This window comes from Stegostoma tigrinum, chromosome 15 (genome assembly GCF_030684315.1).
Source record: "Stegostoma tigrinum isolate sSteTig4 chromosome 15, sSteTig4.hap1, whole genome shotgun sequence".
Lineage (NCBI taxonomy): Eukaryota > Metazoa > Chordata > Chondrichthyes > Orectolobiformes > Stegostomatidae > Stegostoma > Stegostoma tigrinum.
Window position 1 is genome coordinate 21,532,649 of NC_081368.1, and position 25,721 is coordinate 21,558,369.

General features: G+C 42.1%; 1 protein-coding gene across 2 annotated transcripts in view; it reads right to left on the minus strand.

Moving 5' to 3' along the window:
* rlim (ring finger protein, LIM domain interacting) overlaps positions 1-20,249 on the minus strand; it is a 54,903-nt gene extending 34,654 nt beyond the window's left edge. The window contains exons 1-2 of one of the 2 annotated variants that reach the window (XM_059651371.1): positions 20,129-20,248; positions 17,068-17,223 (exon numbers count right to left, since the gene is read on the minus strand). The gene's annotated coding sequence lies outside the window, so the exon portion shown is untranslated. Of the gene's footprint in view, positions 1-17,067; positions 17,224-20,128 lie in introns of both variants that reach the window. The other variant, XM_059651372.1, reaches the window with a different exon arrangement.
* Between the last annotated feature and the right edge of the window lie 5,472 nt (positions 20,250-25,721).

Here is a 25,721-nt window from a genome sequence, read left to right on the forward strand (position 1 = left end):
GGATCTTCCCTACGTTCTTGCATTTCTATGAAACTTGGCATGTGTCGATACGTGTGGTCTTCTTGGAAATCCTCTCTACTTTGAGCTGGCAGTTTATGGTGTTGATGGTAGCCATGATGTGGAGGTGCCAGTGTTGGACTGGAGTGGACGTGGTCAGAAATCACACAACATCAGGCTACAGTCCAACAGGTTTGTGTGAAATGACACAAGCTTTTGGAGCGTGTGAGAACTTCTGCCTGAAAGAATTTTGATCAGGACTTCCAGTATCTTACAGCTCATAGAATAGGTTGGCATTCAAACAGAATGGCCTAGAACTGTATCTTGATCTGTCACTGCACAGTCTTCTAACCAAAAATTAATTACTTCAGCTTGAAATCAAAGAAAATACATTGACTGTCTGAAATATTACATAAATTAATTGTACTGCACGAAGCAATAATTTTCAATTAGAAACACTGCTGTCAATTAACAGACCAAGCAGCAGACGAGCAGGGAAGTCAGGAAAATCTGAAGAAGGGTCCCGAGCTGAAATGTCAAGCTTTCCTGCTCGGCCTGCTGTGTTCATCCAGCTTCACACAGCGTTATCTCAGATTGTTCAGCATCGGCAGTTCCTACTATCTCTGAATTAACAGGACCAATCTGATTATAAATACATATCATGCAGCTTTATGTTTGCGTTTAAATATACACCTCTGAAACCAGTAATTAAAATTTTTGTGTGAAGTCACCTCATCCATCACTATGTATAACATTCAGTCTAAACTACTGTAGTCACACAAAGGCAATGTGATGAACTGTCCAGAGTGTATGAAATACTGAAGCAACAGATATTCAAATAATTTATTTTCAGCTTTAGGCAATTTTTGAAGAACAGATCACTCAAAAGGGGACATTTCCTTGCAAAACAAATTATCCTAGTCTTATCTTGCTCAAGGATACATGTTGAATAGTATTGGTCTTGCTCCCAATCAATTCATGCTTAGTGTTTGTGCCTGACTTCACATTATTTTTCAGAATAATGATACGCATCCTCATGCTCCATTCAAAAATTCTAACTATCTTGCTTGACATGCAATTAGACCTACCAGACCTCAACACTGTCAATTTCTACATTTTCAGGAACACTGAGCAGAAAATAGCATTCATTCATCACTTAAATCAGAACAAGGTTCTTCGTATTATTTACAGAAATAATTGTTTACAATGAAGAATTAAGTAGCAAATTTTATACATCTCGTCTTAAGAATCTTGAGAGACAAACCACTAAGTAACAAGTGCAAACTTGGCTAGGAGTTGAGTGTCATGGAAAATTCACAAGTTTAAGTCACGGTAGATAGTCTAGTTTTACAGTGAAATAGGCTATACAATCGAGTGAGTACTGGATAAACTCTTAATTGTTGTAAGCAACGGTACTTTACAGCTTGGGGCTCTCATGCCTTCTGAACTTGGATTAATTTGTGGTAATGAGAACAATTCCTCCAGGTGAGGCATTCAGTGTAAAAGACCCAAAGATACATCTTGTTATGAGCTTCTCTATGTCTGTAAATACGAGTGGATTACCACATTCAAAAATACATTGGATTGAACAATATGTTGCCTTGTAAAACAATCAGTTTAAGCACTAATAAGTTCAAAGCATTCTTGAAGCATGTCTCATTATCAGCTCTCAATTTGCCTTTCACTAGCTAGTACACAAAAGCTACTCTCAGTTTAAACAACTTAACCTTTATTTTTATCCTCTTTACTAGCATTTTTATTCCTACTAACAACAGTTTTTCAGATGCTTTAAAGGCTTAAAAAAAACCAAGATCACACAGCATTTTCTCAACTTAGAATTCATCCTCATCAATCTTTTCTCTTCTGAAACAGGATTGAGAGTTTGAAGCAGGAAGGAAAGGCGATTTCAAGGTGTTTGCCCACTTGCCCAAATTACATGGCAGGTGCAATACAAAGTGAAGTTATACATAGGTGAGAAAAGAGAAAGGAAAAGTATACAGTGCTATACTGGAAAGTTCAGATGTACAGAGGGATCTATCTTGGTGTCTTTGCACACCTGTCAAATGAAAGTAGAAGGGCTAATGTAGTGAGCAATAAGAAAGGTGAAAAGTATAGTGGTATTCATTACAAAAGGATTAATTTCATAAGTAGTGATGGCTTTCTGCAGTTATCAAGGCCTTGGTAAGACCACAACCCAGAGAAGTGTGTGCAGTCTTGGTCTCTCTGCTTAAGAAAGGGTACAAACTTGAAATTGAAGGAGTGCAGCAGAAATTTACTTGGCTGATACAGAGGAGGAAAGGACTATCCTACGTGCAGAGAATGGTTTGATTGTGCCTGTAACCAGTAAGGGTTAGAAGGATGAGGGGGGAGCTGATTGAAACATAAAATTTTAACAGGGCTAGACAGACTGGAGACAGAGAGGATGTTTTCCTGTTCAGGCAATTTCAAGAAATGGAAGGCAGTGTGGGCGTGGTGTTTCAAAATGTGCATGCACGTGGTGGTAGTCAGTGAACCTGCTGCATTCTCTGTCATAAAAGGCTGTGGAGGCCAAGTCTGTAAATATATTCAAGAGAGAGATATACATATTTTTAGATCTTAAAGGCATCAAGTGCTTTGGGAAAAAGCCGGAATATGGTTTGGGATAGAGGATCAGCCAAGATCACACTGAACAGCATAACAGGCTCAAAGGACCAAATGGCTCACTCTTACACCTAGTTCTATGAAATATGATGTAGATATTAAACTGCCAAGGCAGTGATCAGAACCGTCAATACAAATTCTATTTGTACACGGAAGTACTCTATTGACATTAGCCGACTATAATCACACAATTAAAATCATTTTTGTATCCAACAGATTGTCACCTGATGTTTCATTTTGCTGTATTCATTGTACGAATATGGGTAAATGCTGCTGGCAATGGTGTTCACTTTTGGGTGTGCAAAGTAATGTGAAATTATGTTAATGAATACATTTCATGAATAGGCATGAATAAATATTTTCTGTTGATACTGAGATAACTGCACCTCTGAAACATCAGCGTGATCTTTGATAACTTGAACAGTGCTATTCACAAACAAGTACTAACAGTGCTTCTGCTGCAAAAAAGATGAATTCTGTTTATCAGCAATCTGACCTATTGAACTAAGATATCTAACACAATGAAGTTGACATTACAACAGTTTTATCAAAAATGCCACAATTTCTGTACACTGAATTAGCCACCGAGTCAATCGCCTGGATGTCTGTACCTAGTCCACTGCAAAACAGGAAAACAGTGGCCAATGACACTGAAAACAGTTGCAATAGTGAAGTTGCTGTCAGCTATGACATCTGGGGCAAGACTTCTGTGCAGGCAACTGAGAAATAATGGAAGGTTAAATAAAAAACGTTTCTTTCTAGTTATTCAACTCTTACAAACATTGTGAACATCAGTGCAACCAGCATCTTAGATCAGTGGGGAAAAAAAACTGCCTTTTGTAATCATAGCAAAATGTAGATTACTTTATTTAATTAGAACTACCACAATTTGGTTTATTCCAATTTTTATTTGTTTATAATTTGAAATTGTCAATATACCTTATAACACACTGTGTGTCATTGATAAGCAGATAGTAAAATGTGAGAACAGACCATCAGGCCTTAACAAACTTTTCCAATTAGACAACTCAGGCTATTTTTCTCCCCTAAGCAATCCGCCTAGATAGAAAAATCTAGAGTAAATTCAAGAAAAATGAAGTAATTCCTTTTATGATCTCAAGATAATCAAGAAAGAATCTGCAAGATCAAGGTACCCTAAATGTACCCTCAAATGTATTTAATTCATTTTAATTAACCTGTTGGAGAAATAACACAAGGTGTGTACATCCTGCAAGTACCATTTTGGCTCAATTGACACTGCTTTCACCTAAGTCAACAGGTCACGGGAGCAGACTTAACCCAGATACTTAAAAACAATAATCTAATATGAGTTTAGTTCAATACAGAAGAGGAGCTGCAATGTTAGAGATAAGATGTTAAATGAAATTCTTCTTATATCTGCTCCAAGATACCTTTGCAATATTTGAGAACTAGCAGTGAATTCTGCAAGATCCTTGTCAATCATCTCACCTAACAAACACCAACAAAACAAATGGAGAATTTATGTTTTAAATATCTTAGATGAGATACTACAGTTGAGGAAGTGTTTTTAGAAATTGGGATTGCTGCCACTGGAGCAGAGGCTTAATAAAGACTTTAGAATTTTAATTTTGAAAGAGACTCTTTATGAGGTTTGGAATAAGTGAAAAAGCAATCAATTTATTGTTATGATTGTTTCCTTGGGTACCCTCTGTTTCTTTTGCAAGTCAGCTTAAACCCACATCCTCTTGTCGACAGCCCGTCAGATGCCAGATGTCATCATTCTGAAAGGCTTTCTCTTAAATTGCCTCTCAACCTCCCTGCTCAAGAAAAACGTGAGCTTCTCCAGTCTCCCAGTACTGACACAGTTTTCTCTGGCACCATTAAAGCAAAAATGTTAAAAACCTCAAAAACAAAATATGGAGGTGGCCAATCGGCCTTGCAGAACTGCTGCGCCATTCAATAAGGCCAGGGTTGACTTGACTGTAGCCTTAAAGCTATCTTTCTGCCTGATCCCTCCCTTCCTTTATCATTTGATCCATGACAAGTCACCTGGCAGCGGTATTCTTATCCTATGTTTATTAGCCCACTATTCTGTCCTTGCCAACACTTGCTATGCTCCATTACAGGGTCATGCACATGCTGAAATATCTCTTAAATATTTGGCAGGACCTGCTCACCCTGCCACAGTACAATACTATAATAATTCATTTAAATCAATATTGCCACCTTCTCTTCTCTTAATCTATCCTTCCCAAATGCCTTGACGCTAGGAATACAGTCCAAAGTGGTGACACACATCTAAATGCTTGCAAATTTATTTGCGACACTAATTGCATTTACACAAATTCACTTAGACCTTAATCTGCCTGACCCCTTGTGAACTAGTGCAATTTGTCACTCCTTGTTCACTGGACATCACGTTTCTTCCTCTAATATTTCATCCTAATTGTTCACATCCTCTTGGCAACTTAGTTTTAGACCATCCCCGCTCAGCAGAGTTAGGATGGACAACTGGCTTGGAAAGCAAAAGTATGGAGACAGTGTGGATTCATTCCTGCACTGGCTGAGATTACCGTGAAGAATTTGTCTTCTCAACGCGTTCCCTCACCTCAGGCATGACACCCCTCAGGTGAAACGACCAGTTGTCTCTCTGTCTCTAATGAGAAAGAGCAGCCCTATAGCCTGGTAAAACTATGGCAACTTGCCCTTTTACTCAAGTGTTAACCATCTTGAAATGGTATTGGTCTCAGCTCTGTTCAGGTTTAATTTTACTGCCTTAATCAGGCTGTTCCTGCTCTGGAACTGATGTGCAGCACTTGGAAATCTAGAGACAGCACAAAGAACAGTATAGTACAGGAACAGGCCCTTTAGCCCACAAAACTGCAGTGACACATGATGCCTTTCTAAACTAAAATCCTTTTACTGCCTGGTGTCAGTATCCCTCTATTCCCTGCCTTTTCATATATCTGGCAAACGCCTCTTAGATGTTCCAATTGAATTTGCCTCCACCACCTCCCCTGACAGTGTATTCCAGCCACTTACCATCCTCTGTGTAAAAATTCTGCCTTTCTCATTTCCTTTAAAATTACTCCCTTTTATTTAAACCCATGTCCCTTAGCGGCTGAAATTTCTACCCTAAGATTCTGGCCATCCATTCTATCCATGCCTTTCATAATTTTGTAAACTTCTATCAGATCACCCCTCAGCTTTTGACATTCCAGTGGAAAAAGATGAAGTTTGTCTAATCTCTCCTCATAAATTGTACCTTCCAAACCAAGCAAAATCCAGGTAAACCATTTCTGTATCCTCTCCAAAGCCTCCACATTTTTCTGGTAGTGTGACTACCTGGATTATACACTATTTTCCTGACGTGGCCGAACTAGAGTTTTATTCAGCTGCAACATGACTTGCCAATTTTTATTCTTTAATGACCTGAGAGAAGGCAAGCATGACATAGGCTTTTTTGATCAGCTTATCTACTTGCATTGTCACTTTCAGGGAACTTTGGACCTGTACACCTAGATCCCTTTGTATGTTGCTGCTACTAAGGGTTCTGCCATTTACTGGATACTTTCCACTTGGATTAGATCTCTCAAAATACATCTCCTTTTAATGTGTCTAGATTGAACTCCGCCTAAGTCTCTAGCCTATCTCTATCCTGCTGTATCCTTTGGAAATTCTCATTATCTGAATCTCCCCCAATCTTTGTGTTTCCATAAACTTACTGATCAGGCTACCTACATTCTCCTCCAAATAATTTATATATGTTACAAGTGACAGGGATTCCAGCACTGATCTATGTGGAACACCACCGGTCACAGAGCTCCAATTTGAAAAACAGCCTTCCAGCACTGTTACCCAGTCTTTTATGATTTATGCCAGTTCTGAATCCACCTTGCCAGTTGATCCCATGTGACTTCACCTCTGGTATCAGCCTGCCAGGAGGTACCTTGTCAAAAGGCCTTACTAAAGTCCATATAGACACCATCAATTATCTTTTTCACCTCCTCAAAAAAACTCAATTTGAGAGACATGGCCTTCCCCACACAAAGCCTTAAAACTTGCAATCTTAGTTCTGATTGACTTGGCAGACTTCACGTTTTAGAAACTTTCAGTCTCTACAGAGGTAGCAACAAGGACATACAAATGGCATTTAAACAAATGCAAAGCAAAATAATTTAACCAATCTAAAGCAAAATCACAGACGTTGGAAATACACTGCAGATTAGTTTGCATCATGATTGAAAATTTGCTGGATTACGATGTTTTGGACATGTCCCCTTTTCCAAAATCAAAGACAAGTACATTCGTAACACTACAAAAAAAAACCATGTACTATCACTATATACCAGAATTACCAAAACTAAGTAAATAATTTGAATGATCTATAAACTGCTTAATAGCAGGTTAAAAGATCATTTAAACAAAGACAAAAAGGTTATCAAAATGAAGAGATAGAAAACAAACAATTTAACGCTACCAAATTGTTTGCCAGTCACCTCTCCACTCCTTTCTTCTATGTTTCATTATTCTCAGTGATTTCATTAATCTTGGCTAAACTGTTGCGTCTTTTCAGCATTTCTGATTCATAAAGCACAGGTTCAAGGAGCTAAGCAAAATGCTTCCATCGTCCAGATGCAGCAAAATTTTAAACTGCATCACAAAACTAATTAGGACAGCTAATCTTAACTACTAGATTCTAAAACTACATCCTCAGCAAGGTCTAAATTACCAGTTTAGAATTTCTACATAAAATCTGCCTAATTTCTGCAATTTTTTTCCTTGGTTGTCCTTCTACTTCCACTTCCACTTTGGTTTGCCAGAAGGAAGAGGGACACTGGCAACACTTACAACTTAGAGCTCCAAACTCCTGCAGATCCTTCAATAGCAATTTCTGGTTTACACGTCTTGCTGAACAGTTACTGAACACAGGTAACCCATAATTCAATCACCAGCATGTAAACTAAAATGATTGTGTGTGCATGCTCCCAATAAAGAGCATGTTTATAAAGTGCACAATGCAAGAACAACATTTATATTCATTAACTTAAGACAGCTTTTCCTCTTTACAGGAAACACGGGTCTGGTAACTGGGAGAAGAGGATTCCTGGAAAAGTACAGATGTATCAACTTCATCATTGAGGGTACAAATTTTTGGAACGTTGTCACAAAAATGTTTGAAAACAGTCACAAGAAAGAAACCGAGAACATTACTCTCACTGACAGTCACCTCTGTGTTTCCAATACATTATACACTGATCATCCCTTTCTACTCCACATTCCCTTTCACAAAACATGCTCTAGAGCCATTCTCAGCTGTTCAGATAGTCATACCTACTCAAATAACTTCAATCGGTGTATGTGTGGCCACTTGCAACATGACTGGGCTTTAGCTTTGGTTTCCATTTTCAACAATGTGCTACACCTTAGCTTCGTCATCTGTAAGCACTGAGCCACAAAATGCAGGGTCAGTATTGTGTTCTGAATTTTTTACCTCAACAGGATCATTGCCACCCCGTTTCGATCATGTGAGGACTTGTTTCTCCAGTTCCTGTTCAAAAATCACCCCACTCACCTCCTTACATAGGATAAGATGATACACAAAATCAGCATCTCAAGCCTGGAGTTCTCTTTAATATTATAATAGCTAATTAAATATTATTCTCCACCTTCAAACCACTACCCCAGACGCCTACAGCTTCCCTTACATTTTGGAACCAATGAACCATCTAAAGCAGCATTGTAAATGCTTTACCCTGCTGTGTGTCCTCTTTTACCCTTTAATTCATTAAAAAAAACTGTACCCTCCTTCAGTTAATACACAATTCCTTTCCGAATCCATTAGGTCACCTTTATCGTGTTGATTTTAAGATAGACTGTTCTTGCTACCAAATCTCACTAAAATTTCCTCTAGCTATTTGCTCTAGCCATAATCCACTACTACCCCAAACCAGCCTGGTTAGTGCTCAATATTGTTCTTCTATTCTAAAAGAGGGCCAGCCTCTCTGCTCTTTCAAACACTTCCTGAAAGTTCTTCTCTTTTCCTCCCTTTTCAACTTCAAAAAAAAAATTTTTACGTCAACAACTTTGTTTCTCATCTAACCCGGGGTCAAAATAAGTTATTAAGCGTTCTTTCTGAGGAAAAGAAACACTATTGAGCTTCATTTCATTGAAGGCTCCTTTTTCAAGAGGTGAGGACAGAATGATCACAATTTCAGAAAGAAATACATTGCAGAGCTTGGAAAACACACCAAAATGAGTTGCAATTATCAGTAGAGAGATCAGGGCGACTAAGAATCAAGCTTGATCTTAAAGTACGCTCATTCTAAAAACATAATTGGAGAAATGGTTCCAGATTATTACCAATGCTGATTTTGTCACATACGCTAATTTAAACCTGCCTGTTATTTGTAAAATCACTGTTCATCATCACCCAAATGTAGTTCTTTATTTACAATAACTAAGATTGCCTCTTCACTCACCACATGATTACTGGGAAATTAAAACAGGGTGGATTTTTGAGTTCTGATGAAGCATGACTGAACCCAAAACATTAAATCTGATTTCTCTCCACAGATGCTGCCAGACCTGCTGAGCCATTCCAACAATGTGTGTGTTTGTTTCTGATTTTTAATTTAGTTTAGACTTGACATTCTGGATAATCTTTCCTTGAACTCCAATCTGTTTCATCCCTTACACCCTTGCTGCTCCTTCAATTATTAAGTTCCATCTCTGGAGGAGGATGAGTGAGGGATGAGATGAGTTGAGTTGAGTTGCAATAGTTATTCAGATTCTGTTTCTCCCAAGCTTACTGTTCCTTCAATCCAATGCTTCAATTTCCCACTCTCACTAAGACATCTGCGTACCTGCCAATGTTTTTGTGGTCTGTTTGAGAAGTTGAGGGGGAATTTGCCTGCCACACCTCTGCATTCTGAAATTCGCCCTGTCCCTTTCCATCTTGAGGACAGTTTGAGCACCTAATGGGAGAAATAATTTGGTTTGGCTTTCTGGAAGTTACAAAGTACCTGATATCTCTGTGGGACTAGCAGTTAGAGGAGTGTCTCAGTATACTGGGGCTAATGGACACTTTAAAAATCATTAAAAACAAAAAGCTGAGAAACACAGGTCTTGCAGCATCTGTGAGACACAAAAGTTACAATTTTGAGTCTGATGCGACCCTTCTTTTGAATTCCATCATCGATAGTGCTTTTTTCCTACTTAAAAAGCTCAAGCCAGAGTCTGAATGATATCCAGCGAATAAGTACACTGATGTATGTAGGACTGAGCCAGATGCTGTATCTCTCCACCTAGATTCAAAATTTGAAAACTGGCAATTAAGGTTTAATATCTCAGAGTTATTGACACTTGTATATTTTTCCACTTTGTGTTTTCAGGAAGGAGAAAATTAACAAATGATGCTTTTTACTGTGTTTAATAACCCTAGATCTCATGGAAGCAACATATTTCAGAGCGATTTAATGCAGAAGCAGCATATGAGCACAACTACCTTGGTAATAGGCAACAGTAACCTAAAGATACATCCTCCTGTGAACAAGGAAATAATCACCTATGCTGGCTGTATCTATCTTTAAAACAATGAGTTTAATTTTAGTTTGTTGTCTTCTATGCTTACATGAACCCCAAGTAAAATGAAGAAACTGAACAGCAACAACATTCTCTATTTAAAGAGTTGTCATCAAATCTTTTGTGAATTTTATCAAATTTCCCATTGCATGGCTGTGGATTTTAGCTGAGATAACAAGGTGTAGAGCTGGATGAATCACAGCAGGCCAAACAGCATCAGAGGAGCAGGAAGGCTGGCGTTTCAGACCCAAACCCTTCTTCAGAAATGGGGGAGGGGAAGAGGATTCTGAAATAAATAGGGAGAGATTGGGAAGCACACAGAAGATGAATAGAGGAGAAGAGACACAGACGGGTCAGAGAGACAGGGATGGAGCCTGTAAAGATGAGTGTAGGTGGGGAGTTAGGGAGGAGATAGGTCAGTCCAGGGAGGACGGACAGGTCAAGGGAGCAGGGTGAGGTTAGTAGGTAGGAGATGGGGGTGGGGCTTGAGGTGGAAGAAGGGGATAAGTGGGAGGAAGGGACGAGCTGGGCTGGTTTTGGGATGCGGTGGGGGCAGGGGAGATTTTGAACCTTGTGAAATCCACATCGATACCATTGGGCTACTGTGTTCCCAAGCGGAATGAGTTGCAGGAAGTGCACCGCATATTCCACTTGGGAACACTGCAGCCCCATGGTATAAATGTGGACTTCACAAGCTCCAAAATCTCCCCTCCCCCTACCGCATCCCAAAACCAGCCCAGCTCATCCCTGCCTCCCTAACCTGTCCTTCCTCCCACCTATCCCCTCCACTCACCTCAAGCCCCACCCCCATCTCCTACCTACTAACTTCATCCCGCCCCCTTTGTCCATCTGTACTGACCTGGGGACTCGAAACCCTGCCACCGGAGGACTCTAACGTTCCGGACTTAGTTTGCCAATCGGTAATCCCATTAACATCTCACCTTGACCTATCCGTCCTCCCTGGACTGACCTATCTCCACACTAACTGCCCACCAACACTCACCTTTACTGGCTTCATCCCCACCCCTTTGACCTGTCTGCGTCCTCTCCACCTATCTTCTCCTCTATCCATCTTCTATCCACGTGCCCCTCTCTCCCTATTTATTTCAGAATCCCCTTCCTCTCCCCCATTTCTGAAGGAGGGTCTAGGCCCGAAACATCAGTCTTTCTACTCCTCTGATGCTGCTTGGCCTGCTGTGTTCGTCCAGTGCTATATCTTGTTATCTCAGATTCTCCACCATCTGCAGTTCCTACTATCTCTGTGCATTTTAGCTGTTACTTTGAAATTTGTCTTCAAGGAATTCTGTTATTTTTGCCAGTTTATGCGACAAATAAAAAGGTGGCTTTATGAAAAATGGAATACAGTGCTCATAGCTGAAGATCTTCCCTCCAGGTCAGGTAATGTCACAGGCCATCATTTAAACAAATTATTTAGCTTGCTGTGAATCGTGGATAATCTCCAAAAACATACAGAGTTCTGACCCAGACAAAAAACAGGCAGCAAATCTGACGCAGACTGTTTCCAAAATCTTCACTGTAAGCTGTGCATGGCCTGTCTATTGTGTTCTGTCTTTAGTGGCTAGCTTCTGTATCGCTTACTTTAAAAGACAATGTCCATGATTGCTTGCTAGTTGACTGAAACATTGTTAAAAGAAAACATGTTGCAGCTTTTGGCGTCTTGCATTCATCAGCACTAGGACAAGAAATAAACTTGAAATAAATGGCATATTTAATACAGTATGAGGGTGCTGACCAGTTGGGCCATCATTGACTTGGTGATGCAGCAAAAACAGTAAGCTATCAATCTTCATTCACAGGTCTGCTCAATTCCGATCGGTCAGGGTGTTGCCATAGGGATGCAGCACTGATTTGGCTATCTCTATGACCCTCATTTTCAGTTGCAATATACGTGCTAATGGAGCTTCAAGCACATGCAAAAGCATCATGCAGTTAGCATGACCGAGTCAAATTCATTACTGGAACTTCGACTAGTTACAAACTGTTAATGACGTGGATAAAGAAACAATTTGTATTATAGTCAAATTTACTGTTGACAATGAAAAGGTTGGAAAGCGAGCTATGAGCAGAATACAAAAATTTTCCAAAGAATATCTATCAATGTACCGAAGAATAAGGTATCCAACCCAAAGCCTTTTTACCTTCCAGATTTACATTAATAATAAATTAGCCAAGATGAATACAATAGAGGGTTCCAATGAGTTTAAGTTTGCCAAGTAAAATAAGTTTTGTGCAATCTGAGCCTAATTTATTGGCAAGCGTTCACAAAACTACTGCGGACAAGTACTAGGATGTCTGTAGAGATCACCAAGGATTTCAGCAAGGAAAAAATGCTTCATTAGCACAAAAATAAAAACAGGAAAGCTTGGCCTGGTCATAGCTCAGAAGCGAAATTATGAATAGCATTAGATCAAAGGGAGGGTCATACAAATTGGTCAAAAGACCGACCCCAGGATTGGGAGCAGTTTAAATTTCAATGAAAGACAACAAAGGGACTAAAAGCATGCTGACAATTGTAGTGGGGAAAATGGTAGAATCTACTACAAAATATTTAATAGCATTTAGAAAACCGTGACTGGATCAGACAAAATCAGCATGTACTTATGAAAGGGCAATCATGCTTCCCAAAGCTACTGAAATTTTTCCGAGTATATAACCAGTATAAGGAGAAGCCAGTGCATGTGGTTTACTTGGACTTTCCAGAATATTTTGATAAGGTTCTACATATGGGTTTAGCAGTGGGGCCAGCGTACTGACAAGGATAAAAAACTGATTGGCAGACAGGAAATAAATCATTTGTTTTTTCTAAATGGCAGACCATGAATAGTGGGTACATCAGGGATCAATGTTTGGATGCCTGCTATTCACAATATGTATTAACGATTTAGATGAAGAAACTAAGTGTAATATATCCACATTTGCATATGATGCAAAGCTGAGTCAATGATGAGGATGATGCAGAGATGCTAAAACATGATTTGGATGAATTGTGTAGATGGGCAACTGCATGACAGATGAAGTACATGATGGATAAACACAAGGTTATTAATCTTGGAAGCAAAAATAGGGGGAACTGCAACAGGTGAAACAGATCTTATTATATACATCACTGAAAGTAAACATGCAGATCCAGCAGGTGGTCAAAGCAGCAAATGGCCTTCATAGCCAGAGGATTCAAGTACAGCAACAGTGATGCCTTGCTATATTTGTACACAAGCTTTGGTGAAACTATAAGTGGAGTATTGTGCACATTGCTGGTCTTCCTATCTGAGAAGAATGCTCTGGCTATGGAGGGTGTACAACAAGATTTACAAGACTGATTCTTAGAGTGGAGGGATTGACATGGAAGAGACTGAAACAGTTAGGACTATATTCACTGAAGTTTAGAAAAGGAGTAGATCTCAGAAATCTATAAAATTCCCTTAGGTCAAGACAGGATAAATGCAGCAAGCATGTTCCCAAGACCAAGGAAGCCAGCAAAATCACACTTTAGGGATATGGAGTTGGCCATTTAGGACTGTGATGATGAGCTTATGGAATTTTCTGCCCCAGAAGGCAGCTGTGTCTAAACACTGTATGCTTTCAAGAAGGATTTAGGCATAGTTCTTAGGGCTAAAGGACCTGGGAAGAAAATGGGAACAACCTTCAGAGTTGGATGGACAGCCATGATCATGATCAAGATCAAGATCAAGATCATAGTGAATGACAGAGCAGGATTGAGGAGCAAAATGGTCTACTCTGCAAATTTTTAGATTTTATGTAGTTAAAGGATATAACTGGGATCACAGACAAAAATCAGCATTACCACTTCTGTAACCAGGAAGTGTTATAGGTTTCCATTCTCAACAGCAACAAATTTCAACCAGAGAACTAGATCAAAAGGTTTCACTGTTGGAAGAAATAACAATACTTACAAGGGTAATCAGACATCCAATCCAAATTGCTTGTCCCTGCACTAAAACATCAGAGCACAAAAAAGTTCTGGGCAACCTGAACCTAATTTCTTAGTGGACGTTCACAAACCTACACTATGGATAAGTACCAGGATGTCCACAGAGGCCAACAAGGATTTCAGCCAAGAACAGTTCTTCCTTGACACAAAAAACAAGAAAGGTGGCCTAGTCATAGCTAGGAAGTGAAATTGGGAACAGTGTTAAATCAAAGGAAAGGATATACAAATTGGCCAAAAAAAATAAACAGCAAAAGACCCAAGGATTCAAAATACCACTCATTTTGAACCAATAAAGATGACAGAGACAGCAGGTATTACACTACTCCGGAATCTGGAAGGGCTATTATCAATTCTGAGATTTTTATAAAATGCATTCATGGGACATGGGCTCTGCTAGCTGGGCCAGCACTTATTGCTCACCCCTAGTTGCCCTTGACAGAATGCTGGTGAGCTACCTTCTTGAACCTTTGCAAAGTATTTGGTTTAGGCACACTTACAATGATGCTACAGAAGGAGCTCCAAGATTTTGACTCAGTAATGCTTAGGGAATGGTGATATATTTCCAACTTGGGATAGTGAGTAGGTTGGAGTGGAACACACAGGCGGCAGTGTTCTCATTATCTGCTGCCATTGCCCTTCGAGATGGTGACAGTTGTGTGTTTGGGCGGAACTAGGCGAACTTCTGCAGTGCACCGCAGATGAATCTGTTTCACGAGGACAATGACAAAATTAAAACACAAAGGAAGCCGGCCATGTACTGCACATCTCTCAATCTTACTGAGGGCTGATTTCATCCTCCTCTACTGACCTACCGCACCCTTTTCTACTTGTACTTGTCGTCTTTCTGCGCAATGTTGCAAAGTGATTAGGATAATGCAATTTTGTAGCCAGCGGCTTCCTTCCATCTACTCAAGGCAATGGTTGTGCAGTAATTCCACTCTGATTTCCTCCCACAGTCCAAAGATGCACAAATTAGGTGACGTGTCCATGCTAAACTGCCCATAGTGTCTGGGCACTCAGAGGGTTACTGTTGGACTGAATGGACTGTCTCCACACTGTCCTGATTCTATTCTACTCTAAAGTTGCCATTTCCCTCTGACTCCAAGTGTGAAAACCATATCACACTTGCAAGAATTCTTGAAGGACAGCTTTGGCCATCTTGCTGGTCTCCTGGCTCCAGCTACTTCTGATATCAAAAAATTCTTGGGAATGTCTTCCAATTTGCAAACTCCAACCCCTCAAAGTCACTTCTGCTCAAGTGTCAAGATACTGGGATGAATTGCCCTGCTGAAACTGGTTAATAAATTCTGCTATGTTGGGCTCATAGGTGACAGAAAATCTGCCCTCAAGGCAACACCTGTAGGGAAAACAGTTACTAGCTTTGGACAACTCTTTAAACAAAATTATATGGAATAATATCAAGCTCATAGAACCAAGAAGCTATTTTTAATACATACACCCTCTCAGCATCATACTGCATGAGCTGTGGAACGTAAACAACACAAAATGATCAAGAAAGGAAGTTCAAACATCCTTAAGTTTTCAGCATCTCACGGAAGGACAAAATCACAAATGTGGCCAACCTGTCAAAGGAAAATCAACACCAAAATTGGTGGTGTAGCGCACAGCAAGGAAGGCTACCTCAAAGTACAACAGGACCTTGATCAGATGGGCCAAGGAGTGACAGATGGAGTTTTAATTTAGATAAATATGAAATGTTGCATTTTGGAAAGGCAAATCAAAGCAAGACTTATACGTTTAATGGCAAGGTCCTGGGGAGTGTTGCTGAACAAAGAGACTTTGGACTGCAGGTTCATAGTTCCTTGAAAGTGAATCACAAGTAGACAGAATAGCGATGAAGGCATTTGGCATGCTTGCCTTTATTGGTCAGTGCATTGAGTACAGGAGTTAGGAGGTCATGTTATGCCTGTACAGGACATTGGTTAGACCACTTTTGGAATACAGAATTCAATTCTGGTCTCTCTGATATAGGAAGGATGTTGTGAAATGTGAAAGGGTCCAAAAGAGATTTACAGTTGGAGATTTTGAGCTACAGGGAGAAGCTGAATAGCCCGGGGCTATTTTCCCTGGAGCACTGCAGGCTGAGAGGTAACCTTTTAGAGGTTTATAATATAATGTGGGGCATGGATAGGGTGAATAGCGTTTTCCCCAAGGTAGGGCAGTCCAGAACTAGAAGGCATAGGTTTAAGGTGAGAGGGGAAAAGATTTAAAAGGGACCTAAGGGGCAGCTTTTACACGCAGAAGGTGGTGAATGTCTGGATGAGCTGCCAGAGGAAGTGGTGGATGCTGGCACAATTGCCACATTTAAAATGCATCTGGATGGGTATATGAACAGGAAAGTTTTATTGAGGGTAATGGGCCAAATGGGACTGGATTATCTGGTTGACATGGACTCATTGGACCAAAGTGTCTGTTTTCATGCTGTACAGCTCTATGACTCTGCAACCAAAGTGTTGAATTGCCCAGCTGCCAAATTTTACAATCCAAAAACAGCAGGTCTGGCAACATCTGTGGGGAAAAAGCCAAGTTAACATTTTGAGTCTGGACTTGTAATTAGATAGACCTGCTGAGTTTTGCTAGAAATTTCCGTTTTTGTTTCATATCTCCAACATCTGCAGATATGTTTTATTTTCTTTTTCAGTTCACCTATTCATGGAATTCTTCAATCATTTTTAAAAGGGAAGAAAAACTACCACCAATTTATTGAATTTTTTTCTGTTGCATTTCCCAATTTTTATCCTATTTCACATATTAAAAGCAAACATCAGGAAAAAGGATTCTGCAAGATTCTCTTACCCAATGGCATAGACAATAGAAAATGAAAATTCCAAGAAAGGAAAAGTAGCAAGATAAAAAGAAAACCTTGCACCTACACTTGAGTATCTTGATTTACTGGAAAATCAGAAGAGATCCCCGAGATCCTGAAAAGTTCACAAATCAAAGATTTGACCTATCTCCTGTCAAGAAAGCCTGTACGACATCCTACCAAATGAATAACCCGTAACACTGTGCAGCGTTATTGGAGGGTACTGAAAAACATACAGAAAACAAGATTGTTAAATTTGTAAAGATAATTATTGAGAACAATAAAAATCACTGGTCACGTTTTGATCAAGTACAAGGAAATCAATATACCTCACACCCAGATGGAATTAAAAACTATAAATTTACATCTATTCTAAATAAAGAATTCTTAGTACTGTACATTCATCACCCAATGCGCAAGTCTGCCATCACTGTTAATGATGTAACTTATAAATGTTAATAATCACTGAACTGTGATGGAAGAAATGGCAACTGAAAAATCGACAAAAATCTTTATTATCCCTGTAACAAAGAGTATGTGTAAGAGGGAGATACAGTTTGATTTTTTAAAATCAAAGTTGAGATAAATTCAAAGGCAACCAGTCAGAAAGTTTGAATTACTCCACAGCACATGCCCAAATTCCACGTTTCTTGCATATAGCAATCTTAGCTCTCTGTTTAGTGTACCCTCAAGCTTGAGGGAAAAAAAGTCAACAAAACAGAACAATTTGTTCACATGAAGTTTTCATTTTACAAACATCAGACATATTCTCACTTAATTATATTGCAAAGTAAACCACACCAAAAGCAATGAATAAAATGTGAGGCTGGATGAACACAGCAGGCCAAGCAGCATCTCAGGAGCACAAAAGCTGACGTTTCGGGCCTAGACCCTTCATCAGAGAGGGGGATGGGGTGAGGGTTCTGGAATTAATAGGGAGAGAGGGGGAGGCGGACCAAAGATGGAGAGAAAAGAAGATAGGTGGAGAGGAGAGTACAGGTGGGGAGGTAGGGAGGGGATAGGTCAGTCCAGGGAAGACGGACAGGTCAAGGAGGTGGGATGAGGTTAGTAGGTAGGAGATGGAGGTGCGGCTTGGGGTGGGAGGAAGGGATGGGTGAGAGGAAGAACAGGTTAGGGAGGCAGAGACAGGTTGGACTGGTTTTGGGATGCAGTGGGTGGAGGGGAAGAGCTGGGCTGGTCGTGTGGTGCAGTGGGGGGAAGGGGACGAACTGGGCTGGTTTTGGGATGCGGTGGGGGAAGGGGAGATTTTGAAGCTGGTGAAGTCCACATTGATACCATTGAGCTGCAGGGTTCCCAAGCCGAATATGAGTTGCTGTTCCTGCAACCTTCGGGGGGCATCATTGTGGCACTGCAGGAGGCCCATGATGGACATGTCATCTAAAGAATGGGAGGGGGAGTGGAAATGGTTTGCCACTGGGAGGTGCAGTTGTTTATTGCGAACCGAGCGGAGGTGTTCTGCAAAGTGGTCCCCAAGCGGAGGCTTGGGGACCGCTTTGCAGAACACCTCCGCTCGGTTCGCAATAAACAACTGCACCTCCCAGTGGCAAACCATTTCCACTCCCCCTCCCATTCTTTAGATGACATGTCCATCATGGGCCTCCTGCAGTGCCACAATGATGCCCCCCGAAGGTTGCAGGAACAGCAACTCATATTCGGCTTGGGAACCCTGCAGCTCAATGGTATCAATGTGGACTTCACCAGCTTCAAAATCTCCCCTTCCCCCACCGCATCCCAAAACCAGCCCAGTTCGTCCCCTTCCCCCCACTGCACCACACGACCAGCCCAGCTCTTCCCCTCCACCCACTGCATCCCAAAACCAGTCCAACCTGTCTCTGCCTCCCTAACCTGTTCTTCCTCTCACCCATCCCTTCCTCCCACCCCAAGCCGCACCTCCATCTCCTACCTACTAACCTCATCCCACCTCCTTGACCTGTCCGTCTTCCCTGGACTGACCTATCCCCTCCCTACCTCCCCACCTGTACTCTCCTCTCCACCTATCTTCTTTTCTCTCCATCTTTGGTCCGCCTCCCCCTCTCTCCCTATTAATTCCAGAACCCTCACCCCATCCCCCTCTCTGATGAAGGGTCTAGGCCCGAAACGTCAGCTTTTGTGCTCCTGAGCCTGCTGTGTTCATCCAGCCTCACATTTTATTATCTCGGATTCTCCAGCATCTGCAGTTCCCATTATCACAAAAGCAATGAATGCCTGTTTTACGCTATCGTCACCATTAATATCCCACTTAAGTCCAAACATACACCAACCTGAGAAAGAAGGAAGCTTCAAGACTTCGCTCAAAAGCATCATTTTTTTGTTTCAAAGCACCAGTGTATTTCTATCTTCTGCTATATTGCACTATTGACCTACATAAAGCCAGTTACGCAATCACAAAGATCGTAATGCGCCAGACTTCTATTGTAGATCAATCGGTGATTATTACCAAGGCGACAGTGAGGGGGCAAAAGGAGAACACAAAAATAAATTCGCACTAAGACAGGAAACTGAACCTGTTGACGAACCGTATTAGCATTAAAAAAACACTCATCCTTCCCTCCAGCATTCCCTCCCATAGCTCCAAGGGTAGGCAGTGACACAGGAGAAAATAGTAAATTAGCTCCGAATAATTTCATCAAGACAAACAAAAAAGACAAAGTGGCCCAACCAAAAAGAAAACAAACCGGGAGCAATCAGGCTTTAAAAATATGGAAACACCTGGTGATTTTATCTGAAGTAATTGCGCTGAGAAGGGGACTGTTTCAAAAGACGCCGACTTTTTTTTAAAAAAAGGAGGGATTGGTTTTGTAAACCGGCGGGAAGAATAAGCAGCCCGGAGTTTAGGGGAAAAAACATGGGAGATGGGGTGGTTAAACCCTCACGGAATCCCCGGCCGTCTTATCCACGCCCCGCCATGGCTGAGATTAGGCCGCAGAGCCTGGGCCTTTCCCCGGCGCCGGTTCCCCATCGGCCTGTTCACAAGCTGCCGTACGCAGCAGGGTGTGCGCGACCGGCGACAGGGAGGACAGAGAAGGGCGAGAAGAAATCAATAGGCGCCGCCAACCGCGATCTGCCAGCACCGGCCGTGAGAGCCCTCCGGCCCCGGGCGCCCTCACCTGCTCACGTCGAGTTCGATCCGTTCGGGTCGGGCCGCTCACACCGTTACCACCATTGTTAGAGTGGGAGAGACAAGCGGAAACAGGAAACCAGCGCAGTGTCCCGCCGCTTCTGTCATCCCCCCGGCAGGTGGGAACCGCTACCCAAAACCATCCCACCAGCCCGCACAACGGCTCAACTCCTGGAGAAAGATTCCGGGCACGACATCATCGCCTCTGCAAGAAAGCATGAATCAAAGCAGTTTTTTTTTACTTTAAAAGAACTGCAGTTCATATCCCTATGCATTCGATTATATTTACTGTCATATTAAAGCAGATGTTTAAATATACACAAAATAAGTACCAGGAATTTCTCAGCAACAATAAGGTGGTTGACTCTTAACTGCCCCCTGGGCATTTAGGGATAGACAATAAATGTTGGACCAGCCGGTGATGTGCTCATCTTGTGAATTAATAATAATAATAAATAAAGGCCAGACAGCAGATGTGGAGAGAATGTGATGAAATCCTCTCTTTTGTACAAATATTTTCTATTCTACTTGGTCAGAGACATACTTCTGGAGCAGGTGGGGTGTAAACCCAGGTCTGCTGGCATAAGAGCCCTGTTATTCCCAGTGTACCCCAGCAGGTTGTGAACATCGAGGGAATAGACAGGTCCAAGCACTTTCTTCATTTGAGTTCCCCTATTTAAAATTCAGTCCTGCCAAGGAACAAGATCAGGCTTGTTGCAATGAGTCGCTCAGAATATTTCATAGATTTCAAGAATTCAAGAGTTATATGTGGTTGGAGAGTGAGTAAGGGAGCCAAAAGCAGGCTCCATGAGAAATCTAATGTTGAGAACACTGCTCTTTCTGTATTGTGAAGCTCAGAGAAAAGTCTAGCAGAACATTGGATAATTCTGAGCAGCACAATGTTAGAGTCAGTGCTCTGGAATGTCTGGAAACTGAGGACCTCAGAATAAAGTTGCAGTCAATTAATACCTCACTGTAGCTGAAGATGGTGGTTGAAAATCCCAGAAATAGTATTTGCTTTGCACAGCTGAGCAAACTTAAAAGTCAAAAAATTTCAGTCAAAATGCTAACTTGGTGAAGCTATCTGTGAAAAGTTGCAATTGATCCTGACAGCAAGTGCGAGAATGCAGATTCCAAATTTTAATGAGATTTGGTGTTCTTCGGTGTCACTAGCCTTGACTGGGAGGGGGTAAATTGCTGAGAATCTGCACAATCTGATTGTAGCTGTTACGTGATATGCTCAACCACAATTATCTGCAACCCATGTAGACTTGAGTTAGTTTTCAATAATTATGACTTGATTAAGCAAGTGAGGAATTAACTATATATTAGTACCATAAGATATAGGAGCGGTATCAGGCCTTCTGGTCTACTGAGTCTGCTCACCATTCGATCATGTTTATTGAGTCACAGAGCTGTACAGCATGGAAACAGACCCTTCAGTCCAAATCATCCTTGCAAACCAGATATCTTAAATTAATTTGGAGACATTTCCCAGCATTTGGCCTGTATCCCTCTAAATCTTTCCTATTCATTTACCCATCCAGATGCCTTTTAAATGTTGTAATTGGACCAAGCTCTACCACTTCCTCTGGCATCCCATTCCATACATGCACCATCCTCTGTGTGAAAAATTTGCCCCTTAGGTACCTTTTAAATCTTTCCCCTCTCACCTCAAACTTATGCCTCTAGTTTGGACTGCACTACCCCAGGAAAAAGACCTGTCTATCCCCCTTGTCCATGGCCGTCATAATTTTATAAACTTCTATGAGGTTACCTCTCAGCCTCCAATGCTCCAGGGAAAATAGCCCCAGCCTATTCAGTCTCTCCCTATAGCTCAAGCCCTCCAACCCTGGCAACATCCTCATAAATCTTTTCTGAACCCTTTCAAGTTTCACAACATCCTTCCAGTAATAGGGAGGTCAGAAATGCATGCAGGTTTCCAAAAGTGGCCGAACCAATATCCAACCAACCAGAACATGACCTCCCAAGTCCCGTTGCACTGACCAAGAAAGGGAAGCACACTATACACCTCCTTCACTACGCTACCTATCTGTGACTCTACTTCCAAAGAACTATGAACCTGTACTCCAAGGTCTCATTGTAATAAAGTGTGAAGCTAGACAAACACAACAGGCCAGGCAGCATCTCAGGAGCACAAAAGCTGACGTTTCGGGCCTAGGCCCTTCATCAGAGAGGGGGATGGGGTGAAGGTTCTGGAATAAATAGGGAGAGAGGGGGAGGCGGACCGAAGATGGAGAGAAAAGAAGGTAGGTGGAGAGGAGAGTATAGGTGGGGAGGTGGGGAGGTGGGGAGGGGATAGGTCAGTCCAGGGAAGACAGACAGGTCAAGGAGGTGGGATGAGGTTATTAGGTAGGAGATGGAGGTGCGGCTTGGGGTGGGAGGAAGGGATGGGTGAGAGGAAGAACAGGTTAGGGAGGCAGAGACAGGTTGGACTGGTTTTGGGATGCAGTGGGTGGAGGGGAAGAGCTGGGCTGGTTGTGTGGTGCAGTCGGGGGAGGGGACGAACTGGGCTGGTTTTGGACCCAAGATGACTTTCCATATTAAGCAGAGGTTCACCTGCACATCTGCCAATGTGGTATACTGCATCCATTGTACCCGGTGTGTCTTCCTGTACATTGGGGAAACCAAGCGGAGGCTTGGGGACGGCTTTGCAGAACACCTCCACTCGGTTCGCAATAAACAACTGCACCTCCCAGTCGCAAACCATTTCCACTCCCCCTCCCATTCTTTAGATGACATGTCCATCATGAGCCTCCTGCAGTGCCACAATGATGCCACACGAAGGTTGCAGGAACAGCAACTCATATTCGGCTTGGGCACCCTGCAGCCCAATGGTATCAATGTGGACTTCACCAGCTTCAAAATCTCCCCTTCCCCCTCCGCATCCCAAAACCAGCCCAGTTCGTCCCCTCCCCCCCACTGCACCACACGACCAGCCCAGCTCTTCCCCTCCACCCACTGCATCCCAAAACCAGTCCAGCCTGTCTCTGCCTCCCTAACCTGTTCTTCCTCTCACCCATCCTTTCCTCCCACCCCAAGCCGCACCTCCATCTCCTACCTACTAACCTCATCCCATCTCCTTGACCTGTCCGTCTTCCCTGGACTGAACTATCCCCTCCCCACCTCCCCACCTATACTCTCCTCTCCACCTATCCTCTTTTCTCTCCATCCTTGGTCTGCTTCCCCCTCTCTCCCTATTTATTCCAGAACCCTCACCCCATCCCCCTCTCTGATGAAGGGTCTAGGCCCGAAACGTCAGCTTTTGTGCTCCTGAGATGCTGCTTGGCCTGCTGTGTTCATCCAGCTTCACACTTTATTATCTTGGATTCTCCAGCATCTTCAGTTCCCATTATCTCTCTCCAAGGTCTCATTGTTCAGCAACACTCTCAGCAACAATACCATGAAGTATATAAGTGCTGCCTTGACTTGCCTTTCCAAAATGCAATACCTCACATTTATTTAAATTAAACTCTGTCTGCAACACCTCAGCCCACCAGCCCATCTTATCAAGATCCCATTGTACTTTGAGGTAACCTTCCCGGCTGTCCACAACACCACCGAATTTAGTTGTCGTCTGTAAAATTACTAACCATAACCCTATGTTCACATCCAAATCATTTATATAAATGATGAATAAGCAGTGGACCCAATACCGATGTTTGAGGCATACCGCTGGTCAAAGGCCTCTAGTCCAAGAAAAAACCCTCCACCACCACACTCTGTCTCCTATCTTTAAGTAAACTCTGTATCCAATTGGCTAGTTCTATATTCCATGTGAGCTAACCTTGCTAACCAGTCTACCATGTGGAACCTTCTCGAACGCCTTACTGAAGTCCATATGGATCATGTCCACCACTTTGCCTTCATTAATCCTGTTCATTGCATATTCAAAAATATATATTTCTCAACTGCATTCTTTTGCCTTCTCCTCTTAACCATTGACCCCACTACCAATCAAGAACCTATCTACCTCTTTAAATACACTCAATGAATTGGCCTCCACAGCACTCTATAGCAATGAATTCCACAGATTCACCACATTCTGGCTAAAAAAATTTCTCAGTTCTAAAGGGTCGTGGTGAAGCGGTGCCCTCAGGCCCTAGTCTCTCCTACTAGTGGAAAATTCTTCTCCACGTCCACTGTACTCAGGCCTCTTAAGTTTCAATGAGAAACTCCACCCCCTTTCCACATCCTTCTAAACTCCCGTGCAGCACCTTATCAAAAACCTTCTGGAAATCCAAACAGATCGTATCCACTCCTGTTCCTTTGTATAATTTGCTTGTTACCTCCTCAAAGACTTTTAACAAAATTTGTCAGGTGTGACCTCCCCTTCAAGATGCCATGCTGACTCAGCCCTATTTTATCATGCACTTACAAGTACTCTGCAATCTTATCCTTATTAGCAGACTTTAATTTCCGACCAACAACAAAGTTCAGGTAACCAGTCTGTCATCTCTCATCTTCTGCCTCCCTCCTATCTTAAACAGGAGTATTACATTAGCCATTTTCTTGTCCTCTGGGACCTTCCCTGACTCCAGTGATTCCTGAAAGATCACCACCAATGTTTCCACGATTGCTTTAGCTATCTCCGTCAGAACTCTGGTAAACAGTCCATCCGGTGCAGGTGTTTTATGCATCTGCAGCTATTTCAGCTTTCCCAACACTCTCTCTTTAGAGATGACCACAACATTCACTCTGCCCCCTTGAAGTTCTGATATGTCACCACGAAGACTCATGCAAAGTACCTATTAGGTTCCTCCACCATTTCTCTAATACTAAATTATATTCTGCTTAAAATTGTTTATATAAGGAAGGATTACAAAGAACAAAGAACAAAGAAAATTACAGCACAGGAACAGGCCCTTCGGCCCTCCAAGCCTGCGCTGATCAAGATCCCCTGCCTAACCTGTCATCTATTTTCCAACGGTCTGTGTCCATTTGCTCCCTGCCCATCCACGCACCTGTCCAAATATATCTTAAAAGACGCTAACGTGTCTGCGTCTACCGCCTCCGCTGGCAATGCGTTCCAGGCACCCACCACCCTCTGTGTAAAGAACTTTCCAAGCATATCTCCCTTAAACTTTCCTCCTCTCACTTTGAACTCATGACCCCTAGTAATTGAGTCCCCCACTCTGGGAAAAAGCTTCTTGCTTTCCACCCTGTCTATTCCCCTCATGATTTTGCAGACCTCAATCAGGTCCCCCCTCAATCTTCGTCTTTCTAATGAAAATAATCCTAATCTACTCAATCTCTCTTCATAGCTGGCACCCTCCATACCAGGCAACATCCTGGTGAACCTCCTCTGCACCCTCTCCAAAGCATCCACATCCTTTTGGTAATGTGGCGACCAGAACTGCATACAGTACTCCAAATGTGGCTGAACCAAATTCCTATACAACTGCAACATGACCTGCCAACTCTTGTACTCAATACCCCGCCCAATGAAGGAAAGCATGCCATATGCCTTCTTGACCACCCTATTGACCTGCTTTGTCACCTTCAGGGAACAATGGACCTGAACACCCAGATCTCTCTGTTCATCAATTTTCCCCAGGACC